The sequence below is a fragment of the Antechinus flavipes genome, chromosome X (genome assembly GCF_016432865.1).
Source record: "Antechinus flavipes isolate AdamAnt ecotype Samford, QLD, Australia chromosome X, AdamAnt_v2, whole genome shotgun sequence".
NCBI classification, from domain to species: domain Eukaryota; kingdom Metazoa; phylum Chordata; class Mammalia; order Dasyuromorphia; family Dasyuridae; genus Antechinus; species Antechinus flavipes.
In genome coordinates this window covers 41491717-41515434 of record NC_067404.1, presented here as the reverse complement: position 1 = coordinate 41515434, position 23718 = coordinate 41491717, and the positions used below count along the sequence as shown (strand labels likewise).

Genomic DNA, 23718 nt, shown 5'->3' with positions numbered 1-23718 from the left:
CAAAGGCCTTGGCTTCTGGGGCCTGACTCCTGCTGGAAGGCCTTGGCTTCTGGGTCCTGGGTCCTAGATCCTGGTCAAAGGCCTTGGCTTCTGGGTCTTGGGTCCTGGACAAAGGCCTTGGCTTCTGGTCCTGGGTCCTAGATCCTGGTCAAAGGCCTTGGCTTCTGGTCCTGGGTCCTAGATCCTGGTCAAAGGCCTTGGCTTCTGGGTCCTGGTCAAAGGCCTTGGCTTCTGGGTCCTGGTCAAAGGCCTTGGCTTCTGGGTCCTGGTCAAAGGCCTTGGCTTCTGGTCCTGGGTCCTAGATCCTGGTCAAAGGCCTTGGCTTCTGGGGCCTGACTCCTGCTGGAAGGCCTTGGCTTCTGGGTCCTGGGTCCTAGATCCTGGTCAAAGGCCTTGGCTTCTGGGTCTTGGGTCCTGGACAAAGGCCTTGGCTTCTGGTCCTGGGTCCTAGATCCTGGTCAAAGGCCTTGGCTTCTGGTCCTGGGTCCTAGATCCTGGTCCAAGGCCTTGGCTTCTGGGTCCTGGTCAAAGGCCTTGGCTTCTGGGTCCTGGTCAAAGGCCTTGGCTTCTGGTCCTGGGTCCTAGATCCTGGTCAAAGGCCTTGGCTTCTGGGGCCTGACTCCTGCTGGAAGGCCTTGGCTTCTGGGGCCTGGGTCCTAGATCCTGGCCAAAGGTGTTGCCTTCTGGGTCCTGGGTCCTAGATCCTGATCAAAGGCCTTGGCTTCTGGGTCCTGGTCAAAGGCCTTGGCTTCTGGTCCTGGGTTCTAGATCCTGGTCAAAGGCCTTGGCTTCTGGTCCTGGGTCCTAGGTCCTGGTCAAAGGACTTGGCTTCTGGCATCTGGGTCCTAGATCCTGGTCAAAGGACTTGGCTTCTGGCATCTGGGTCCTAGATCCTGGCCAAAGGTGTTGCCTTCTGGGTCCTGGGTCCTAGATCCTGGTCAAAGGCCTTGGCTTCTGGTCCTGGGTCCTAGATCCTGGTCAAAGTCCTTGGCTTCTGGTCCTGGGTCCTAGATCCTGGTCAAAGGCCTTGGCTTCTGGGTCCTGGTCAAAGGCCTTGGCTTCTGGGTCCTGGGTCCTAGATCCTGGTCAAAGGCCTTGGCTTCTGGGTCCTGGTCAAAGGCCTTGGCTTCTGGGTCCTGGGTCCTGGTCAAAGGCCTTGGCTTCTGGGTCCTGGTCAAAGGCCTTGGCTTCTGGGATCTGGTCAAAGGCCTTGGCTTCTGGGTCCTGGGTCCTGGTCAAAGGCCTTGGCTTCTGGTCCTGGGTCCTAGATCCTGGCCAAAGGCGTTGCCTTCTGGGTCCTGGGTCCTAGATCCTGGTCAAAGGCCTTGGCTTCTGGGGCCTGACTCCTGCTGGAAGGCCTTGGCTTCTGGGTCCTGGGTCCTAGATCCTGGTCAAAGGCCTTGGCTTCTGGTCCTGGGTCCTAGGTCCTGGTCAAAGGACTTGGCTTCTGGCATCTGGGTCCTAGATCCTGGCCAAAGGTGTTGCCTTCTGGGTCCTGGGTCCTAGATCCTGGTCAAAGGCCTTGGCTTCTGGTCCTGGGTCCTAGATCCTGGTCAAAGTCCTTGGCTTCTGGTCCTGGGTCCTAGATCCTGGTCAAAGGCCTTGGCTTCTGGGTCCTGGTCAAAGGCCTTGATTTTTGGGTGCTGGTCAAAGGCCTTGTCTTCTGGGTCCTGGGTCCTATATTCTGAAAGAAGCCCTGGGTCCTGGTTGCTAGATCCTGATGGAAGGCCTAAGGCCTGGGTGCTAAATCCTGTTAGAATGCCTGGGTGCTGGGTTCTAGATCCTGTCAGAAGGCCTGGGTTCTGGGTTCTAGATCCTGTCAGAAGGCCTGGGTGCTGGGTTCTAGATTCTATTAGAAGGCCTGGGTGCTGGATGCTACAGCCAGTTGGAAGGCTTGGGTGCTAGAACCTGTTGGAAAGCCTGGGTGCTGAGTACTAGAACCTGATGGAAGGCCTGGGTTCTGTTAGAAGGAGCAAGGCTTGGTTCCTGGCTCCTGGTGGGAGGCTTGGTTCATCTTGGGTCCCTTGATTCCCTTTGGAAGACTTGGGTGCCTTAGCTCCCAGTGGGAATCTTAGGGTTGAGGTTCTGCTCCCTGGTGGGAGATAAGGGTTTCCTGGATCCCTTTAGAAAACTTGTTTTCTGAAACCAAGTAGAAGGTAAGATACAGAAAAGACTACTTGAGTTTCCTGGCAATGGCATTACTTGAGTCTCCAGGTACAGTGCTCTCAACTTCTGGACAGCAACGGGATGGTTCTCGCCATAGTTCATGTGCAGTATTTACCTAGTCAGGAAACACATGAAACAGTTCACTCTCTGGAGTCATGTCAAATCAAAAATTAATGCATTTTAGAATTTTATTTGCCTAGTAGAAAATATCTATTTTTGTTTTTAATGTAATTGCTGGGCTCCAAGCCAAAAAAAGTGCAATTTGGACACTGATAAAAACATTTCTAATTATAATACAAAGAGGCAAATTCTGGGTCCCAGAAACAAACAAACCATTTGCAAATCACAGACACAGAAGCAAATTTAAGATTCCAGTGACCAGATCAAACACTTATAACAGCTGAGAATCAGGGGAAAATGGAATTTCACAACCCATGAACATCATAATATTCTAAAGAAAATATCACATTCCCTAAAAATGGAAAAAAGTACAATTCCATATGGAAAGCAGAAAATGGAAGACTCTTACTTGGTCTCTTTTGGCCTATGGTTTTATTAAATTTTCATTCTGATCACTTACACCTCAGATATCTGCAAGTGAACCAGATCAGGACTTGATTTATTGTTCTGTTGGCTGTCTAGACTAAAAGTGTTCTTTACATCGCTTGAGCCTCCAGCAGCGTAATACAAGGCGTGGGGAACGACGTCATGCCCATCAAGCCTGGAAGGCCTGCAATTGACAGTAGGCTACTAATAATAATTTTTTATTATTATGTAGCATTTAGATAGTCCTTTAAAGTTCTAAGTCCTCATTTGACCCTCAGCACATTCTGGCCTACAAACAAAAATAATTTCAGATACCAAGCAAAAATTTTGCATTATAGACAAGAAGTCTATCTAGTAATCCCAGATGGAATATTTACCTTGCCACTCAAAATGTAATTTATTTTTTAATTTTAGATGGTAAGCAGAATTAAAGAATAACATTCCATTTGATACCTAGAATCATAAAATTTGGAAAGCTGAACAACAAACTTAAAATTTGGAATACCACATCCAGTAAAAAAAATTCCTAATCATAATGATAATATTAGTGACCAGAACAATAGCATTTCAGTAGTGCTTTTAACCCTGAGAGGAAACTGAGGCATCTCATGTGATCCATCTAGAGCTCCAGGTCCAATACAATTTCACTCCCTACCCTTGAAAAGAGAGCATTTGGAATTCTCAGACATCAAGTGGAAAATGTGGGCTGTTTCTGGCTGCTAAGAGCATCTAGACTGAAACACTTTACTTAATGATAGTAGCTAGCATTTTGTACAGTGTCTTGAGATTTCAAAAAAAAAAAGCACCTTACATATTATCTCACTTGACAGCTGTGGATGAAGTGCCATTATTATTCCCATACTATGGGAATAAGAGGGATAAATCAGAAAAAGAGGAAATTGAAGTTCATAGAGGTTAAGTGACTTGACTTAACCTCTTTGTTAAATGTCTGGGATGGGAATTGAACTCAGCTTTCTCTTCCTTCAGTCCAAAGTTCTCTTCATTTCCACAGAATTAATTCACAGGATTTTCTGGTGCTACTGAGAAGAGCATTACACTGGCTCTAGAGTCAACAGGACATGGATTCCCACCCCATCTCTGACTCACTACCTGTATGAGCTGGGACAAGTCACAGCCTCTCCATTTCTTTTCTAAAAGAGGGTTTGGACTAGCTGGCCTTTGGGGTCACTCTAGATCTATATGCCAAGGGAACATTTTTAGAACATTAGCCCACAAATTTAACACTGAGAACAGCTTTGACACCAGGTAAAAGCAGCAATGAATCTTCAGATAGTTCAAATGTGGTGCAATCCAGAGGCTGCAGCCACTTTGCAGGATTGCTTCATTGGGGTTTAATGTTTGGCAAATACGAGAGTCCTGTTCATTTCTTTCCCTTTCATCTTGCCATATGTGTGGACATAGCAACACATTTTACCCCTTTTACTTTAAAAGGAAAAGTCCTCTCCAAAAAAGGCTTCATTGTAACACAGATGTGAAACCATTTTTCCATCCTGATTCATCTTTCTCCTGAAATGTTATCAATGGCTTGGTGATCTTTTTTTAAAAACACATTCAAATCTTGTTTCCCAAAACCCAAAGTCAATTATTTTCTCCCTAACTGGCAATAAATATGGCAGGGTTAGAGTGAATCCATGAACAACTTCTGTCCTCTATATGCTTCTGGCAGTACCCTTCCCACCTACCTTCAATGGCCTCAGCTTCTCAGTGCCTCTGGGATCTCATTCATGTTTCTCACCAAGAGAACATTTCTCTTCTCATTGTGACTCATTATGTCCTCCTGAAAGGCTTCCAATGGAGATTCATCAAGATGCTAAGGGTATACCTGGCGATATAAAGAATATAATAGAATTAGGATCTTTGTGACGGTTGAATCCAATCCTTTCTCTTGGTTACATTGAGTATAGCTTGTGAAATATCACTTAAATCAGGAACTGTATATTTTAGATTTTAGTCACCAGTCCCTCCCGCCCCCCATCCCAATCCAGTCCTTAGAACTGTGACTCTAAATGATCTTTATACTAACAGCTGTACTGTCTGCAAATTTCAGGAAGGCATCAGATTTGTAAGCAAGCTATATTTCTGAATTGTCCTTGGCCACTTCACCAGGTAAGAGAGTAACTGTCCTAAATGACGATATGAAAAAATTGCTGCAGGCTAAAACTACCAGTCGTCCCCCCTCCCCAAAAAAATCCCCCTTAATGATTTACCACTAATGATTTACCACTGGATTTGGATGAGTGGAGGAGAGAGTTGAGGCTACCTCTTTTACAGGCCTCCCTCACTTAAATCTAGTTCACAGTAATGTCAAGACATCACTCTCAAAGTTTTATTGGTCCTCTGGGAACGAGGGGAGAATACCAAGTTGAGACGTATACAAATAGAGCCTCAGTCAGACTATACAAATAGAGGGATTGGGGTTGGAAGAGATTTAAGGTACTATCAAAAATTCTGTCCAAAATCAGAGACATTTCAAAATGGAGAGAGTTTGGAGGAGATAAGAGAGGGAAGATTGAGTTCTTCAGTCAGGGATACTTAGAAATGGAGACGGTCTGGGAGATAGGAAAGGCAACTTGAAGTTCCTTTGTAAAATCCAAGATTTTTAGACATGAAGAGAGTGGCAGAGGAGAGTTAGAAACAGCTTTTTTCATGGTCATAGTAATGTTTAGAAATGGAGATTTGAGGGACTAAAGGAGGTGTAAAAACCAGCTGATAAAATCAGATAATCTTATATTATCTGAGCCATTAGCAAGAGGGTAGAATCAGAACTTGGGGAATAGGAAGAGGCTTTAATTAGGTCTTCAAGCCAGGACCAGAGATGCTTAGAAATGGAGCAGAGTTGTGGAAGGTAGAAAAGAAGGCTAGAATCAGCTTTTGTTTTCAAAATCAGAGAATGGGGCTGTAGAATAAAGGATGGGATAGATTCAGTTCTTCTGTTGCAGGTCAGAAATTCTTAGAATTCAGTTATTCTGGACAGCAGACAGCAGCACTTAAGAACAGAAGGGGATAGGGTGATTAGGAGTACGTCTAGAATAAGTACTTTTGGTTACAGATGTTTAGAAATAGGGTTTGGGGTGGCAAGTAAAGAGGGGACGAATTGGTTGATCTGCGCAGGATCAGAGATTCTTAAAAATAGAGGGATGAGGGTATCGGAAGGGAAGGATAGAATCAGGCTCTTGGACTCAAAAGTTCAAGTTATCAGGCAATAGAGAGGATTTGAGAAAATAAGAGGGCCTTTTTCAAGTCAGAATAACTAATACAGTTACCCTTCCCATGTTGCAATATTCCTTTGCACTGTTTCAATGTATCATAGGTCAGCATAAGATAAAAATTTTGGAGGAGTGAAAGCCACAGATGACAGAGTTAATCACCAAAGACTGAACCCAAATTTTACAATAAGGTACTGTAAATACCCTATAAAAGAAAAAGCCAGACATCTTTAGTATAAAGATCCAGGGACACTGTGCTCCCAACCCCTGTGATGTGGAAGAGGTAAATGTGGTAAATATGAGGCTGGGGGGATAAGAAGATCACATCTTCGGCTCTGAATCAGATATACAGATATTTATACAGATATAAATGATCGATGTGGGAGTTTTGGTGGAGACAGAAAGGTAGAGAAAAATTAAGGGAGACAATAGAGTAAAATCAGTTCCTCTGGCCTAAGTTTTAAATATTTTTTAAGAGATTTCAGGGTACTGGAAGGAAGACAATCAGTTCTTTAAATCAGAAATTGGAGCATTTTGGGGATGGAGGATCAAAACGAGAATTCATAAGATAAATGAAACCTACGTGGAAGGCCAGTGATGAGGGCTAGAATAAATAGAACGGGTTGTGGGGTGGAATGGAAGGGGGTAGATGTAGCTCAAAATCAAAGATACTAAGAAATGAAGAGGATTGGGGAGGATAGGATGCAGGCCTTTTCTTGGCTCTTTTGCTTAGAATTGAAGATATATCTAAGAATAGGAGTTTTGGGAGGGTAGAAAAGGCAATCTCTTCAAGTCAGATTCAGAGATTCTTTGAAATGAGGTGAGATTGCAACATAACTAATATGGAAATGATAACCTCTATCAGAGTGCTTTGTCGGGAGAAGGAGGGAGGGAGAGAGAAAAATCTGGACTTCAAAATCTTACAAAAGTAGATGTTAAAAACTACCTTTATTTGTAGTTGAAAAAAAATACTATTAAATGGAAAAAAATGGAAAAAAAAACAAGAAATGGGGTGAGTATGGAGGAATAGAATAAGGTTAGAACCATTTCCTCTGAGAGAAATTCATAAAGGAAGAATCTAGGGAGATATAAAAGTGGTCCTAATCAGAGGTTCAAGTTAAAAGCAGAAAGGGGTAATTAAAAGGTGGATTAGAATACCTTCTGTTCAAACTTAGGTTTGGGGGGGGGGAGGAGCATAATTCACTTCAGAAAGATATTTAGATATTGAGAGATTGGGGGATAGAAATAGAGACTCCAATGAGCTTTTGCAGGCACAGATAGAAGTTTGGAGGAGAAGTAATAGATGGTAGGATCAACTGATCTGGTCAAGATAAATTCCCATAAATGTAGAGGGCTTGGAACTTAGGAGGCAGGGAAGAATCTGCTCTTGCGATCCAAGAGATATTTAGAAATGCAGGGACTTTGAGAGATGGGTGGGGGAAGCACCTATAATGAAGTTGTCAAATCAGTTCAGAGATATTTCAAAATTCAGGGGGTTTGAAGGAATAGATAGGAGGAATCTCTTCAAAATCATTGATATTTATAAATGTTGGGGGCTTGAGCAACAGAACTAGCTTTTCTGTTCAGACTCATAAATTGACATGGAGAGGGCCTATTGGAGAGGAAAAGGGGACACCAGAGTAAGCTCTGATCATGCAGATAATTTAAAATGTAAGGGTTTAGGGGGAATAGGATATAGAGTAGATTCAGTTCTGATCAGTTATATATTTAGAAATAGAGAGCATTTGGAAGGATAAAGGGGAATAGCTAACTGCTTCTGATTTTGATAGGATGATAATGATGTTAAATGTCAGAATGAGATATTTAGAAATGGAGAATTTAAAAATTTAGAAATATTCGTAATTGAAAAGGGGACTACAACCTACTGTGCAGGTTAACAGGTAGAAACACTTAGATATGAGTGGGGTTTAGGGGGATAGGTAGGTAGTAGGCCTAGAATCAGTTTTTCTGATTCAAAGGGATATTGAGAACTAGAAGGAAATGGAGGAGGGTGCAATTAGAGGCTAGATAAAGATATAGGGAAGAGGTACTAAAATTGGGCCTTCACATAAGAATCAGAAGATATAAACAGAATTTGGGGAAAACATGCAAGGGTTAGAAATTAGTTCTCTTGAGAATCAAGAGGATGGATGGATAGGGGATGGGAAGTCAAAGGAAGGGAACAAATGAGTCTTCTGGTCTAGATCAAAGAAAGTTATTTAGAAAAGTTAAAAAGAAAGTTTGGGAGAGAGTAGAAGCAAAGCTATATCAGATCATCAAATCAGGATCAACGATATTAAGAAATGGAGCACAAGTCATTATTAATCAGAGAAATGCAAATTAAGACAACTCTGAGATACCACTACACACCTGTCAGATTGGCTAGAATGACAGGGAAAGATAATGCAGAATGTTGGAGGGGATGTGGGAAAACAGGGACACTGATACATTGTTGGAGGAATTGTGAACACATCCAGCCTTTCTGGAGAGCAATTTGGAACTATGCTCAAAAAGTTATCAAACTGTGCATACCCTTTGACCCAGCAGTGTTACTACTGGGATTATATCCCAAAGAGATCTTCAAGAAGGGAAAGGGGCCTGTATGTGCCAGAATGTTTGTGGCAGCCCTGTTTGTACAGAAAGCAGCCTTCTGTAGCCAGAAACTGGAAACTGAGTGGATGCCCATCAATTGGAGAATGGCTGAATAAATTGTGGTAAATGAATATTATGGAATATTATTATTCTGTAAGAAATGACCAGCAGAATGATTTCAGAAAGGCCCGGAGAGACTGACATGAACTGATGCTGAGTGAAATGAGCAGGACAAGAAGATCATTATATACTTCAACAACAATACTATAATGATGATCAATTCTGATGGACGTGGCCCTCTTCAACAATGAGATGGACCAAATCAGTTCCAATAGAGCAGTAATGAATTGAACCAGCTCCACCCAGGGAAAGAACTCTGGGAGATGACTATGAACTACTACATAGAATTCCCAATCCCTTTACTTTGGTCCACCTTCATTTTTGATTTTCTTCACAGGCTAATTGTATGCTATTTCAAAGTCCGACACTTTTTGTACAGCAAAATAACTGTTTGGACATGTATACATATATTGTATTTAACTTCTATTTTAACATATTTAACATGTATTGGTCAACCTGCCATCTAGGGGAAGGGGTAGGGGGAAGGAGGGAAAAAGTTGGAACAAAAGAATTTACAACTGTCGATGCTGAAAAATTATCTATGTATATATCTTGTAAATAAAAAGCTATACTAAAAAAAAAAGAAATGGAGCAAATCTCTGGAGCAAGCCTCTGGAGAGAGAAAGAAATAGCTGTGCTGGTACTTAGAAATAGAGGTGATTTGGAGGAATAAGGGCTAGTACCAGATGTTCTAGTCACAGAGATTAGATATGAAGTTTGTGGGAGAAGGAGAACAGATCCAAGCAGATTCTTAAAATCTGTCCCCATCACGATAAACGATAAATACTTTATTTACTTTAATAGAGAGGGAAGGGGTTTAGGTCCTTGACAAGTGGATAACTTGATCTGTTAGAAATGGAAGGCTCTTGAGGGGATATAAAGAGAGGACAGAGAAAGCTCTGCTGTTCAGAGACACTTAGAAATTGAGAGATTTGGGGGGAATAGGGAAGGGGCTAGAACTAGCTGTGCTGGTCAGAGATAGTTATAAATTATAGAGAAGTGACTCAAATTTATAATACAAGTCATTCCTCAATTGATAAATGATAAATGGTCAAAGGAAATAAACAATTTTCAGATGTAGAAATTAAGAGGCAAGAAAAGAACAAATAAAAAACAAATTGGAGGAATAGGTGGGATGGAGAGCCAGGATCAGCTGTGCTGGTCAGAAATGGAGGGGAATGGAAGAAATTACGGTGGGGGGGAACAATTCTTGCTGGTCAGAGATACTTAAGAGCACATTTGAAGGCATAGGACAGGAGATAATTTTTGTCAGAGATCTTAGAGGGGACAGAACCACCTGTCTCCGTCAGAAATGTATGGGGGGAGGGGACAGAAACGAGGGATAAAGATGATTCTGCTATTCAGAGATATTTAGAAACAGAAGGGAGTTTGCGGTGATGGGAAAGGGGAGGGGAGCAGAACTAATTGTGCTGGTCACTAATCAATAAAGGAGGTTTGGAGAGGAAAGAAAGAGGAAACAATTCTGCTGATCAGACAGTTTAGAAATTGAGGTATACTTAGAAAAGGATGGGGTTGGAGGGATAGGGAAGGGTCCCCATGTGTTGGTCAGAGATATTTAGAAATTCAGGGAGGCTTGGTGGAGATAGAAGACTAGTAAGAACTCTCCTAGTCAAAGATACTTTAAGATGAGGTGCTTTGAGGGGATGGAATGAGGTATCCACAACTACCTGTGCTGATCACAGAAACGAAGGGGCTTCAAGAAGATGAAGGGGAGAAGGGTAGAGAAAGACAATTCTGATAATCAGAGAAAATTCTACTAGTCAGAGATACTCAGAAACTGAGAACATTTGAGGAGTTACTAAGGGGTGAGGAGTGAGGGATTAAAGACAATTCTGATGTCAGAGATACTTGGAAATGGAAGGAGTTTTCATTGAGAGGAAGGGAGGCCCAGAACCAGCTATGCTAGTTGGAGATACTTATAAATAATAAAGGGAAAGGGGGGAAAGGAGAGAAACAATTCTTTTAGTCAAACATAATTAGAAATTGAAGAAACGGGGACCCAGAGCCAGTGGTTCTTCAGAGATACTTAGAAATGGATAGGTTTTAAGTGGGGAGGAAAGTACAGCACAGATAATTCTACTGGTTAGATATTCTTAGAAATAGAGGCCAGGGGGTGGGGATTAGATGTGACAGTGGGCAAAGACAATTCTGCTGGTCAGAGATACTTAGAAAGGGTTTGCATGGGAACTGAGTGTGGACCACAACATAGCATTCTCACTCTCTCTCTTGTTGTTTGCTTACATTTTGTTTTCTTTCTCGGTTTTTTTTCCTTCCTTCTCAATCTGATTTTTTCTTGTGCAGCAAGATAACTGTATAAATATGTATACATATATTGGATTTAACATATATTTTAACACATTTAACATGTATTGGATTAACCTGCCAGCTAGGGGAGGGGGTGGGGGGAAAGGGGAAAATTTGGAACAAAAGGTTTTACTAGTGTCAATGTTGAAAAATTACGCATACATAGATTTTGTAAATAAAAAGCTTTAATAAAAAAAAGACTATGCACATAAATATATATTTAGATGCTAGATAAAATGAATTATGTCTAATGTGCATGTATGTCTGTATACATATATGTATCTATGTATGTGTATTTATCTCTCTGGATGTATCTTAAAATTATTTTCCCATTAAACTATAAACTCCAAAAAAAAAAAAAATTAAAGGGTTTGGCAAGATTGGGGGGACAGGATAGAAATAGTTCCCATGGTCAGAAATGAAGAAAATTTAATGGGCATAGAGAGAGAGGGACGATCCAGAACAAGCTGTCCTGGTCAGGGTTGATTAGTAATGGAGAGGGATGAGGAGTCCTAGAACCAGCTTAAATAAAAGGGGTTTCAGGGGACAGGAAAGGAGGATGGGATTGAGATAGTTCTAGTCAGAGATATTTAGAAAATGGACAGAATTTGAAGAGAAAAGGGGGGGGGGGATCTAGTAGCAGCTATATCATTAGGAGATATTGAGGAGTTGAGAGGGCTTTGAGAGAGGGGGCATAAAGATTAGTCTCTTGATCGGAGATACAGAAGTGGCAGTGGGCAGAGACAATTCTGCTGGTCAGAGATACTTAGAAAGGGTTTGCATGGAAACTGAGTGTGGACCACAACATAGCATTCTCACTCTCTCTCTTGTTGTTTGCTTACATTTTGTTTTTTTCTCAGTTTTTTTTCTTCCTTCTTAATCTGATTTTTTTCTTGTTCAGCAAGATAACTGTATAAATATATTGAATTTAACATATATTTTAATATATTTAACATGTGTTGGACTAACCTGCCAACCAGGGGAGAGGGTGGGGGGAAAGAGGGGAAAATTTGGAACAAAAGGTTTTACTAGTGTCAATGTTGAAAAATTACCCATACATAGATTTGGTAAATAAAAAGTTTTAATTAAAAAAGAATATGCACATAAATATGTATTTATATGCTAAGTAAAATTATATATAATGTGCATGTATATGTCTGTATACATATACGTAAATATATATGTGTATTTGTCTCTCTGTGGGTGTATATTTAAATTATTTTCCCATTAAACTATAAGCTCCAAAAAAAAAAAAATTAAAGAGTTTGGCAAGACTGGGGGGACAGGATAGAAATAGTTCCCATGGTCAGAAATGAAGAAAGTTTAAGGGGGATAGAGAGAGAGGGAGGATCCAGAACAAGCTGTCCTGGTCAGGGTTGATTAGTAATGGAGAGGGATGAGGAGTCCTAGATACAGCTTAAATAAAAGGGGTTTCAGGGGACAGGAAAGGAGGATGGGATCGAGATAGTTCTAGTCAGATATTTAGAAAATGGACAGAGTTTGAGGAGAAAAAGGTGGGGGGATCTAGAAGCAGCTATATTATTAGGAGATATTGAGGAGTGGGGAGGGCTTTGAGGAAGAGGGCATAAAGATTATTCTCTTGATCAGAGATACTTAGAAATGAATGGGCCTTGGGAGGAAAGAAAAGGAGGGTAGAAACAGCTCTGTTAAAAAAGGTTTGAAGGGGGCTTGAGGGGATATGAAGTAGGGATAGAACAAGCTGTGCTGATACTTAGAAACAAGGCTTGGTGGGGATAGGAAGGGGGACAGAAACAATGTTGCTGGTCCAGAGACTTAGAAATGAAAGGGGAGTTGGAGAGACAGAGAGCAGAAATGAAGTGATTAGGGCCAATTCCAATAGACTTCTAATGGAGAGAGCCATCTGCATCCAGAGAGGACTATGGGGACTGAATGGGGATCATAGAAAAAAAAATAGTATTTTCACCTTTTTCTTGTTGTTTACTTGCTTTTTGTTCTCATTTTTTTTTTCTTTTTTGATCTCATTTTCCTTGTGCAGCATGAGAAATGTGCAGGTAGGTTTAGAAGAATTGCACATGTCTAAGCATTTTGGACTACTCACTGTCTAGGGGAGGGGGGGGTGAGAGGAAGGGAGAAAAATTTGCAACACAAGGTTTTGCAAGGGTGAATGTTGAAAACCATCTTTTCATGTATTTTGAAAATTATGAGCTATTAATTAAAAAAAAAAAAACACTCAAGATGGGGCAGCTAGTTAGTAAAGTGGATTGAGCACCTGCCCTGAAATTAGGAGGGCCTGAATTCAAATTTGACTTCAGACACTTCCTGGCTGTGTGACCCCAGGCAAGTCACTTGACCCCAATTGCCTCAGGAGGAAAAAATCCTCAACACTTTTCCTAAATGTGGAAGTATTTTGAAAATAAAAATCTATTATTCAAAAAATAAAGTAGCATGTATGGAGGAATAGAATGGAAATGTACAGACAGCTTGGCTGCTGTGAGATATTTGTAAACTGAGTGTGGAGGGATGTGGGGGGGATGCAGAACCAGCTATGCTGGAGGAGCTTGGGGGGAATAAAAAGGGAGGATACAGACAACAGTTTCGAGATACTTAGAAATAGAGGGGATTTGAGGTGACAGGAGTTTGGGGGGTGTGCAGAACTAGCTATATGTACTACTAGACATATATATATATATATATATATATATACACAAATCTACAAATGGGAAGGGCAGAGAAAGATTTGTTCTTGTATGTTACATGTATTTTTTTGCATGTATTTTGAAAATAAAAAAGTATTATTAAAAAAATAATAAAGTAAGGCAGGTCCCCTGGCCTGGTTCCTGGTAGTCAAGGAGGTTTTGGCCAAATCCAGGTGAACAAACAATACTATATTGGTTAATTATTGCCTTTGATTCATATTCCTGGCTCTATCCTTGGATGTTGATCTCTATAAAGAACACAAGAAAAAGTATCCTTAAGTGGGGGTTGTGAATTTTAAAAATACACTTTGATGAGAGAGAGGGGGAGGGGGGGAAGAGGGAGAGGGAATAGAGAGGGAAAGGGGGGACAAGAGGGAGGGGGGAAGCAAGAGGGATGGGGGAGGGGGAGGAATCAGCTGACCAGGACAGAGATTTATCAACAAAGAGTTTCAGGTGGGATGAGGGGAACAGAGACAACTGCTAGCCAAACATACTGAGAAATTAGAACTTAAGGGGTTTAGGGGAATGAAGTGGGGGCACAGAAATAACTCTGGTCAGAGATACTTTAAAATGGAGAAGGCTTGGGGGACATGAGAATGGTGGAGCAGCAGTACCACTTCTGCTAGTCAGAGTCACTTAGAAATTGAAGGTGTTTGAAGGAACAGAATGGAAAGGTACAGACAGCTCGGCTGTTATGGGATGTTTGGAAACTGAGTGTAGAGGGACAAGAAGAGATGGGCCAGAACCACCTATGCTAGTCAAAAAGGAATTTGGGAGAGGGGGTAGAAAGGAGGCCAGAAACATCAGCTGATTTGTGATACTTAGAAATAGAGAAGCTTGTGGGAATAGAAAGGGAGGGTAAAGACAATTCTGCTGTTCAGAGCAATTTATAGATGAAGGGGTTTGGGGAGAGAGAAGGGAGGAAAAGTGACAGTTATTCTGATCAGATATACTTCTTGGGGGCATAGAAAGGGAGGATAAAGACAGTTTGGTGATACATAGAAATAGAGGGGGTTTGAGGTGACAGAAGTTGGAGCCATGCAGGACTAGCTGTACTAGTCAGATTTATATATATGTGTGTGTGTGTGTATATGTATATATACATATGTATAATATATAATTTATATCTATATATCTATGATATATAATATATATAATAATCTATATAATTTATATCTGAAAGGGTAGACAGCTTTGATATTCAGATAAAGATTGGAAAGGATGAGGGAATAGGGAGGAGGGTAGAGACAGCTGTGCTGTTGAGAGAAATTTAAGACAATTAGTTTGGGGGGGGATAGGTGCTGGACAGAGAGAAAAGAAAGGGGAGACTTAGAAAAGAAGGGTGTTTGAGGGGACCAGAAGTGGGACAGACAACTGCTCAGAGATCTTAGAAATTGAGTTTGATATATTGTATTACTTGCTGTCTAGGGGAGGGGGTGGAGGGAAGAAGGGAGAAAAATTTGGAACACAAGATTTTGCAAGGGTGAATGCTGAAAACTAGCTTTGCATGTATTTTGAAGATAAAGTTATTTTTAAAAATTGAGAATTGGGGATAGAGTAAGGGGATAGACATGGTTGGGCTGGTCAGCAATACCTAGAAATGTATCTTGGGGGGGGGTAGGAAAGAGAAAGACAGCTCTGCTATTCAGAAATAGTCTAAGATGGGGGGAAGGGGGGCAGCACTAGCTGTGCTGTTAAGAGACACTTAAAAGGTGAGGGGGTTTAGAGGGATGAGGGGGTCCCAGAACTAGCTGTGCTGCTCAGAGATACTAATCAATGAAGGCGATTTGGAGGGAAAAAAAGGGAGATAGAAACAGTTTTGCTGGTCAGAGAGTTTAGAAATTGAGAATTGGGGGGAACATAGGGGACAGAGACAGCTCTGCTATTGAAGGATACTTAGAAATTGAAGCAATTTGGGGAAAGAGAGGCAGCTGTGCTTGTCAGAGATACTTATCAATGCAGGGGGTTTGGAGAGGGAGGAAAGGAGAAACAGTCAATTTTGCAGGTCAGATATTTAGAAAGAGGGTATGAGGAGATAGAAAGGGGGAACAAATTCTCTGAGAGTTCAAGGAATGAGTCAAGGGGGGCAGAACCACCTGTACTAGTCAGACACTGAAATTAGGGGGAGTTTGAGGGAAGAGGAAGAAAAGAGACAATGCTCCTGGGCAGAGATCTTAGAAATAGAAGGGGGGGGAGAGGGGGAGGTGTTAAAAACTACCCATGTTGGTCAGAGATACATAGAAATGCAAAGGCTTTTAGGGAAATAGGAAAGGGGGAACAGAAATAGCAGCAGAATTATACTTAGAAATAGAGGTGCTTAGGGAATAGAAATGGGTGGGGGGCTGTATCAGGTCTCTTAGTCACAAAGACATTAATTAGGATTGTAAAATGTTTGTGGAATAGGAGGGCTCAAATCAGCAGATCTAAGAAGAGTCTTAAAATCTGTCTGGAACTTATCCAATCAATGTCATTTAGTTGGAAGGGGTTGCAATAATAGGAAGTGGGGTAGAGAAATAGTTCTGCCGACCAGAGATAATTGGAAATAGAGGGGGCTTAGAAGGTGAGGTGAGGGAATAGTCCTGAACCAGCTTTGCTGGTCAGAAATACTTAGAAATGGAAGTTTTTTTGGAGTGAAGAAAAAGCAGGAATGTGGATAGTACCTAGTCTGCTGGTCAGAGATACCAGCAATTCTGCTATTAGGCCAGTTTTGAAAACAAATCTGTTCAAATACAATTATCATGTTCAGGAAGATTTTGGCCCAGCACAACTTTCCTTTGCTAAACCACAATTTCATCCTTGAGAAACAGTGAGAAAACAGAATACCAAACCACTTCAGGACAACCTGCACACTGCCAGCCTTCAGACACCTAATTCCACAAGTCAGGTATTTTTGCAAGGTAAAGTGTCACATGTCTTGTCATCCTGTGGTGCAACAGAAGGAAAGCTGATCTGTCTTTATCTGCTTCTTCCACCAAGGTTGAGACTCAAGCCCCCAGGCCCACTTTCTTCCCACCAAGGCTCCACCCTGTTATCCACAGAGACCTGACTTTGCCAGCCCCAGGCCCTGTGGGAATGGGATGGAGCCTTGGGGCAACACCAACATGTATTGTAGTTTTTAGGGGGACAGTTGTTTCTTAACCATTTAACATTTATAACACTTGTACCATTGATTTTTAAGTTCTGACCTATGTGTTACTATTGAAATTTGAGAGTGTTGGGCACCTAAACCTATTTTCCCAATAAGGCCTGTGGGTTATTACTTACTTTGGCTTACTAGGATAATTTAAGAATGCATGTCCTGTTATATATAATATGTTCTGTTATACAGAGATTGCCTGTACTTGGAAATGGTGAGAACTTGAGGAGAAAGGAAAGAGGGACTGAGGTGGCTAGAAGAGATAAAAATGCAGAGAATTCAGGGGACAGGAGGAGAGGGAGACAGCACCAGTTCTGCTCATCAAAAATCACCTCAAAATGGCAGGGGTTTGAGGAAAAAGGAAGGGGAGTACAGAATCAGCTGTTAGTTACACTTAGAAATGCAGGGAGTTTGGTGGGGATTGGAAGAGGTGGGGCAGCTCTGCTGGTGAAGAATACTTTAAAATATTGGCATTTTGCAGGTTGGGAAAGGAGGCTAGAATTACATCTGTTCATACTTAGAGATAAGCAGAAAAAAACGAGCTAAGAGAGAGGGCAGGGGAGTAGAACCAGCTCTTCAGATCAGAAATATTTAGAAAAATAGATTTGGTAGGGACAATAAAGAGAGTCATAACAAGGCCCAAATCATAACAAGAGTCATACAAGAGGTAGAGATGCAGATCCGGCCAGAGATAATTAGAATTGGAGAGGACTGGCCTGGGGGAATAGAACCTCTTTACCTGGTCAGAGGTATTTAGAAAGAGAAGTTTGGAAGGTAGTGAGGGGAGAGCTAGAATTCATTCAAATGAGTTTCAAGTAATATTTTAAAATGCAATTAGTTTGAGGGTGTAGAACTAGCTTTTCTGTTCAAAACGTGAGCCGCTTAGCATGAGAGGTGATTTGGGGAAGGGACTGGAATCGCCTCTTGTTCTGACTGGGAGATATTAGACAAGATATTATTTAGAGGGGTAAAATCAGCCGGCCTGTACGGAATCACAGGTGTTTAGAAACGCAGGAAAGAGGAGAGGAAGGGGTTAGAATGATGACTTCTTCAGTTTAGAGTTATATACTGAGAAACGGGGAGGGATAGTGGGGATAGGAATGAGGGCTGTTAAGAATCAGATATTTAAAAATGAAAGTGGTTTGAGCGATAGGATGAGAGCTGGAATCACTTTTTCTGTTTAGAATTAGAGATATTTAGAAAGAGGCTATCCGGGAGGACAACGACTGCTGCTCATGAAATATTTAGAAAAGGGACATCTGTAGCCAAGAGCAGGCTGGCTGCCTCAATTCCCCTCACTTGGAGGGGCGGGAAAGTGGGCTGAGCTGCCGCCCGGGCACCAATGGGTGGCAAGTGGGCGGGCTAAGAGCGAGCGGCGCTGCCCTGCCCCAGGTGACATCACCAGCATTCCAAAGGGGAGGGGGGCTTGAATTTCCTTCCAGTGGCCCACCCCTCTCTCCCCTAGCCCCCACTAGTGGCACCAGGGAGATTTTTTTTCCAGAAGGCTCTGGAAAAAGACGAGTAGCGCCATTTTGAGGGTGCGGTTTAACTCGGCTTTAGCGGGAATGGGGGGTGGGGGGGGAAGGGGGAGAAGGGGCATCTTCCAGAATAGCTAAACAAATGGAAAAAGCTCAGTCTGTGTAGGGTGGCTTCGTCACCCCCCCTTCCCCCCCCGCCTCCCCTCTTCCGCTTAACTTCCCCTCTCTGGTGGCTGTCCAAAACAACCAGGACTTGGTTTTCTAAGCAGAAAAGCCCCCCCACACACACACACACCTCCTGTCCTACCTCCTCCTTAATTCCTGCTCCAAGTACCCCCCTAATCCTGAGCCCCAGTCACTGCAACCTTACCCGGGTTTCCTCCCCACAAGCCTCCACAGGCCCCTTCTTGGGAGTCCCTCCTCAAAGTCCTGCTAGCCTGCAGCTTCCGCTGCCAGTGCACCGCCCCCCCCCCCCCCCATGCCACTGCCACCATCGCCTCCTGCCCGTCCCGTCCCCCCGATCTTCAGTCCCTTCTCCATAATCCTCCTCGGAGCCTTCTCAGCCCTCAGTATTCACAATCCTGCCCGGCTGTAACCACCGCAGCTGCACCCCCCCCCCCCCTCCAGTCAGGCGCCTGTCCTCACAAATTCCTGCTGGGCTGGAGCAGCCACAGCAGCTGCACCCCCCCCCCCCCCCAGCCAAGTGACCTCTTTCCACTTCCACAATCCTCCATGGCCCCAGGCTACACCCCCAGTCCTCACAATTCTGTGGGGCTGTGGTCACCACCCTGCAGGAGCTCTGGCCACGCTGCACCCCCCAGTTGGGCGCCTATCCTCACAACCCTGCAGAGCTGCCGTTACCACTACCACCAGTCACGGGTGGCCTCTTTTCCTCCGCCTAGGGCCACCACCACCTTCCCCACCCCTTTTCCCCCAAGCCACAATCTTGCTCTATCCCCTTCTGGCAATCCACAACATTTAATTCTTCCTTTGTCACAGCAATTCTCCCCTAAAAGCACTTTCATGCAGCTTTTAAAAAGAGAAAATTTTTCCAACCCTCACACACAATCTTCCCCGCTTCAATTCACATCTTCAGCACCCGGGCAATCTCTGAGGACCTAGAGGCAACCCCATGGTTGGAGAAAGTGGCAATTTTGGCCACCTGGCTCTCCTCTCCTTCCCCTCCCAGTTTGGAACAATTAAAAAATTCCTTATTCGCCGTCTCCCCCTCTCCAGACCCTTCTCAGTACCCCATTGTTTTATCCCCGCTCCTCCTGGTCCTTCCCGCCATTTCCCCCTGCCCTACTGGGACTACGGCTCCCCTTTCACTAACCTCTCTATCTCCAGGTTCCTCCAAGGTGGTCCAGGTCCCTCTCTGAGCCACAGCAGTTCCTGCGGCACCTCTTAAAAAGGTGGCGGGAATGGGGGAGCCTGGTAGCCACTGCTTCTGCGGGGCGTCCACTGCGGTTCGCCGCTGCGACTGGATGGTTCTCGCTGAGGTATCTTAAAGCCTCCGCCGCAGCACCCAAAGGTTCGCCGCTTCTACGTTCCCGGCGCGTGGGCTTCTGCAGCATCCACAGGCTTGTAGCACCGCGGCAGGCCGGAGGGCCATCCGAGCGCCATCCACTGCCATCCGCCCACCATCTACAGAGAATCGCCTTTCATATCATCTAGGGCCCTTCTCCGCCCCCGATGGGCATCAACAGGTAGCATCTTGAGGGCATTTTTTTCTGTGAATTTAATTTGGAGGTCTGAGGCCTGAAGGCCCAGGAATGGCGCCAGTTACGGAGCACCCAGTAGAAGCGGCTAGCCCGGACCAGCTCCAGCACTGCACTGCGGACCAGACCCAACTGACGTGGCTAAGTCCTGGGTTCTGAGTGGGCATGCGCAGGGCCATCCTTCCCCTAGTAAAGACACCAAACCCCACCCACTTTGTCGCATTTGGGAGGAGCCTGCCTCCCTCTGCTCCCTCAGTTCCCGCCTCTGCACTGTCCCCCTCCCATCGAATTGCCCTGCAGCACCCCTCCTCCCGCCTCTGAAAACTCCCCCTCCCATCGAATGGCTCTGGGGGGAAAAACACTCTCAAGTCTCCCTAATTTCACATTGTATTCAAAATATCACCTCAATTTTTGTTTCCCTGATTGAGTTTAGTAACTTTCTCGCTTTTCTTTTTAAAAGTAACTGTTATATTGTTGGATACACAGGGTTACTGAATGGCTTTGGGTAATCGTGAGCCCCTCTGCCTCCTTTTCTCTGCCCCTCCAGGTCTCTGGGTTAATTGACCTTACCACTTTGATGATCTTGCTTCTGAAGGTCCGAGCCCCCAGTTCTTGGCTCACGGGTCCGCTGAAGCCGTGGAGATAGCTGCTGCGGACCCTGCCGCCGCCGCCGCCTCCGCTACCACCGCCGCTACCACCGCCGGGGCGGACCATGCAGGCACGGGGAGGTTTGGAATTCATTTTTTTCTGTGTAGTGAAATCGATTCTTCCATTTATCAAACACCTTTGAGCTTCCTTCTCTCCCCAATTATCCGGGCAAATTTTTGCAGATTAGCCCCCCTCCCCTCTCCCGCCACCTCCCCTATTTTACCTCTTCTCGCTCCAATCTCTCCGCTGCTGGCTTTGAAAATGGCCACCAAGGTGCCCTTGAGCCCCCTTCTAAGGGGGCTGGGGGCTCCGCCCTCCCCACCACCGCTTTTCACCCAATGCCCACTCAGCTGCCCATTCATGGCAAAGCTGCCCCCCCCACCCCAACTACCCATTTATCTTATTCCTCCCCCCCAACTCCTCCTTCCTCCAGCACCTGTTTCCAACCGCCATTCTGACCCAGTTCCCTGACCAGCCTTGCTAGAATGTTCCTTGGCGGGCCCCCCTCCCTTTATTAACTACGTGAGGCGGTCTGAAGTGGCTCACACCAGTTCACCACCTCGCAAGGGGCTTAATTCCTCCCCCTCAGTATCCCTGAGTAACTAAGGAAGGGCACCTCTCGTGGCCACAGACTACGTAGCTAGAAGAGACTCGGTGTCTCAGTTTCTCAGCATCAGGACCCTCTTGACAGTCACAGGTTAACAAAAGCCAGAAAGAACTTTCTAAGAGAGTCTCCGCTTGTCAACATCAGGGGCTTTCTGGCAAACACAGCCTGACAGAGCTGGAAGGGACCTGAGTCCCCAGACTTAGAAACATTAGAATTAAATCGATGTCTTCAGATTCTAATTACAAGGTGCTCTTTCCTCAGTTATATGTATGTGAAACACTCCCTATTCCCTTAATTCAGTTCAAAGAATGCTTTTTAAATGTCCACTATGTGCTAGGAATTATATCAAAGCTACACCCTCCCCCCCCCCCCCAAAAAAAAAAAAAAAAAAAAAAGCCCTGTCCCTGTCTTCAAGGAAGTTACCTTCCAGGAGGAGAGACGTAACATATACACAAAGCTAAACAGCCACAGAATGATAGTATCAGGCGGGAGAAAAGAAGCACTACCACTGAGGTGATTGGGAAAGACTTGGGGAGATGGAGGGAAAGGGCATCTGATCGAAACTTTGAGGGAACCTAGGGATCTCCGTGGTGAAGGGCAGGAGGCCAAGGGAGAAGGAGGGAAATGTAAGAATAGCTTCTGTGAAAGCATGGAAAGTAGGAAGTAGAATGCTGATCTAGGGGAACACCAAATAGGCCAGTTGGCAGGAACTTGGCGTACATGAAAAGCAGGAATATGAAATCATCCTGGAAAGTTAGATGGGAATCTGGTTGTAGAAGGATTTAAATATTACACTGAGGAATTGTTATCTTATTCTCCTGATGGTAGGGAGCTATTGAAGGTTTTTGAGTATGGGAGTGACATGGATAAATTTTACATAAAAGATTTGTGGGAAAACACAGCTCAGAGTCACACAGAGTTTTCAAGAAGTTTCTGGATAAAATTATAGATCCATCAAAGTATCCTGCAGCAGCTCCCAGATGAAGCAGCACTTTATAATTGCTGTGTTTTGAGTTCATGAGTTTGAATTTCTAGATCCTCATCTTTTCTCGTTTGATTGCCTATTTTATTGCCAGTGAAAGATTGTTCATTACAGAACAGGTAATAAAATGAGCAAACTTGTATTAATTTGTAGTTTAGGAGACAGTCTGATAATAGTATTGTGATAGAAGTCAGAGGGGCTAGGGCTAATCTGGCCTCAGCCTCCATCTTGAAAGGACAATTTGGGAAATCAAGTTTTTGACGGTTGTGTTTATTCTCAGCCTTTTCCCTTCATAAAACATTGTAACTTCTACTACTTTCTTCCTCTGATGTTTCACTGGGAACATGAAGATCACCCTGGGCCCTGCTAGCTAAGTCAGAAGAACCCAAGCTCTGGCACGTTCTACTAGGCTGAGACAACGTGGATACTACTGGAAACCAGCTGAGGGCACTTCAGGAAGAAGCATCCTCAAAATGGAGGCCAAGAGATGGTAGGATTTGGGGCTACCACAATGTGACAAATCATTGGAGGGTTATCACAAGCTTCTACTTCCTCTCAATTCCAGATCTCAGATACTCTCAATCGCATTCCTCTTTGCTGTAGCTTTTGAGGAAATGGTGACTTTTCTTCTCACCAAGATCAACAGGTTCACCCTTTTACTTCTCCCCCAGATCCTATCCCCTACTTTAAGAGCATAGTCCCTTAAAAGGACCCACATGTACAAAAGTGCTTGTGGCGGGCCTTTTTGTAGTGGCAAGAAACTGGAAACTGAGTGGATGCCCATCGATTGGAGAATGGCTGAATACAAGTTATGGTATATGAATGTGCCCAACAGAGAGACCTGGGGAGACTTACATAAACTGATGCTGAGTGAAATGAGCAGAACCAGGTTGATCAATTCTGATGGACGTGGCTCTCTTCAACAATGAATTTATTCAAACCAGTTCCAATTATCCAGTAATGAAGAGAGCCATCTACACCCAGAGAGAGGACTGTGGAAACTGAGTGTAGAACACAACATAGCATTTCCACTCTTTCTGTTATCGTTTGCTTGCATTTTTGTTTTCCTTCTCAGTTTTTTTTTCTTTCTAGAGCCGATTTTTCTTGTGCAGCAAGATAACTGTATAAGTTTGTATATACATATTGGATTTAACATATAATTTAACATATTTAACATGTATTAAACTACCTGCCATATAGGGGAGGGGTGGAGAGAAGGAGGGGAAAATTTGGAACAGAAGGTTTTGTAAGGGTCAATATTGAAAAAATTACCCATGCATATGTTTTATAAAAACAAACAAACAAATAAAGAACATATTCCCTCAATCATACCCCACTCCTGATTGACTTTATCCACTGTCTCCCTCCCTTGCTGCCTACATATACCAGCCAATTAACAAGCATTTAATAAGGTCCTCTTATGTAAAACTCATTGTGCTAAGCACTGAGGATACAAAGCAAAAGTGAAAATACTCTGTCTCCAAGGGGTTAGATT

General features: G+C 43.7%; 1 long non-coding RNA gene across 1 annotated transcript; it reads right to left on the bottom strand.

The window, feature by feature from the left end:
• Positions 1 to 504: 504 nt before the first annotated feature.
• Positions 505 to 20179, bottom strand: LOC127543211 (uncharacterized). The gene is made up of 3 exons (XR_007949157.1): positions 19602 to 20179; positions 4416 to 4555; positions 505 to 2281 (listed from the first exon to the last, which is right to left on the bottom strand). It is a non-coding gene; the product is annotated as an uncharacterized LOC127543211 (long non-coding RNA).
• Positions 20180 to 23718: the final 3539 nt, after the last annotated feature.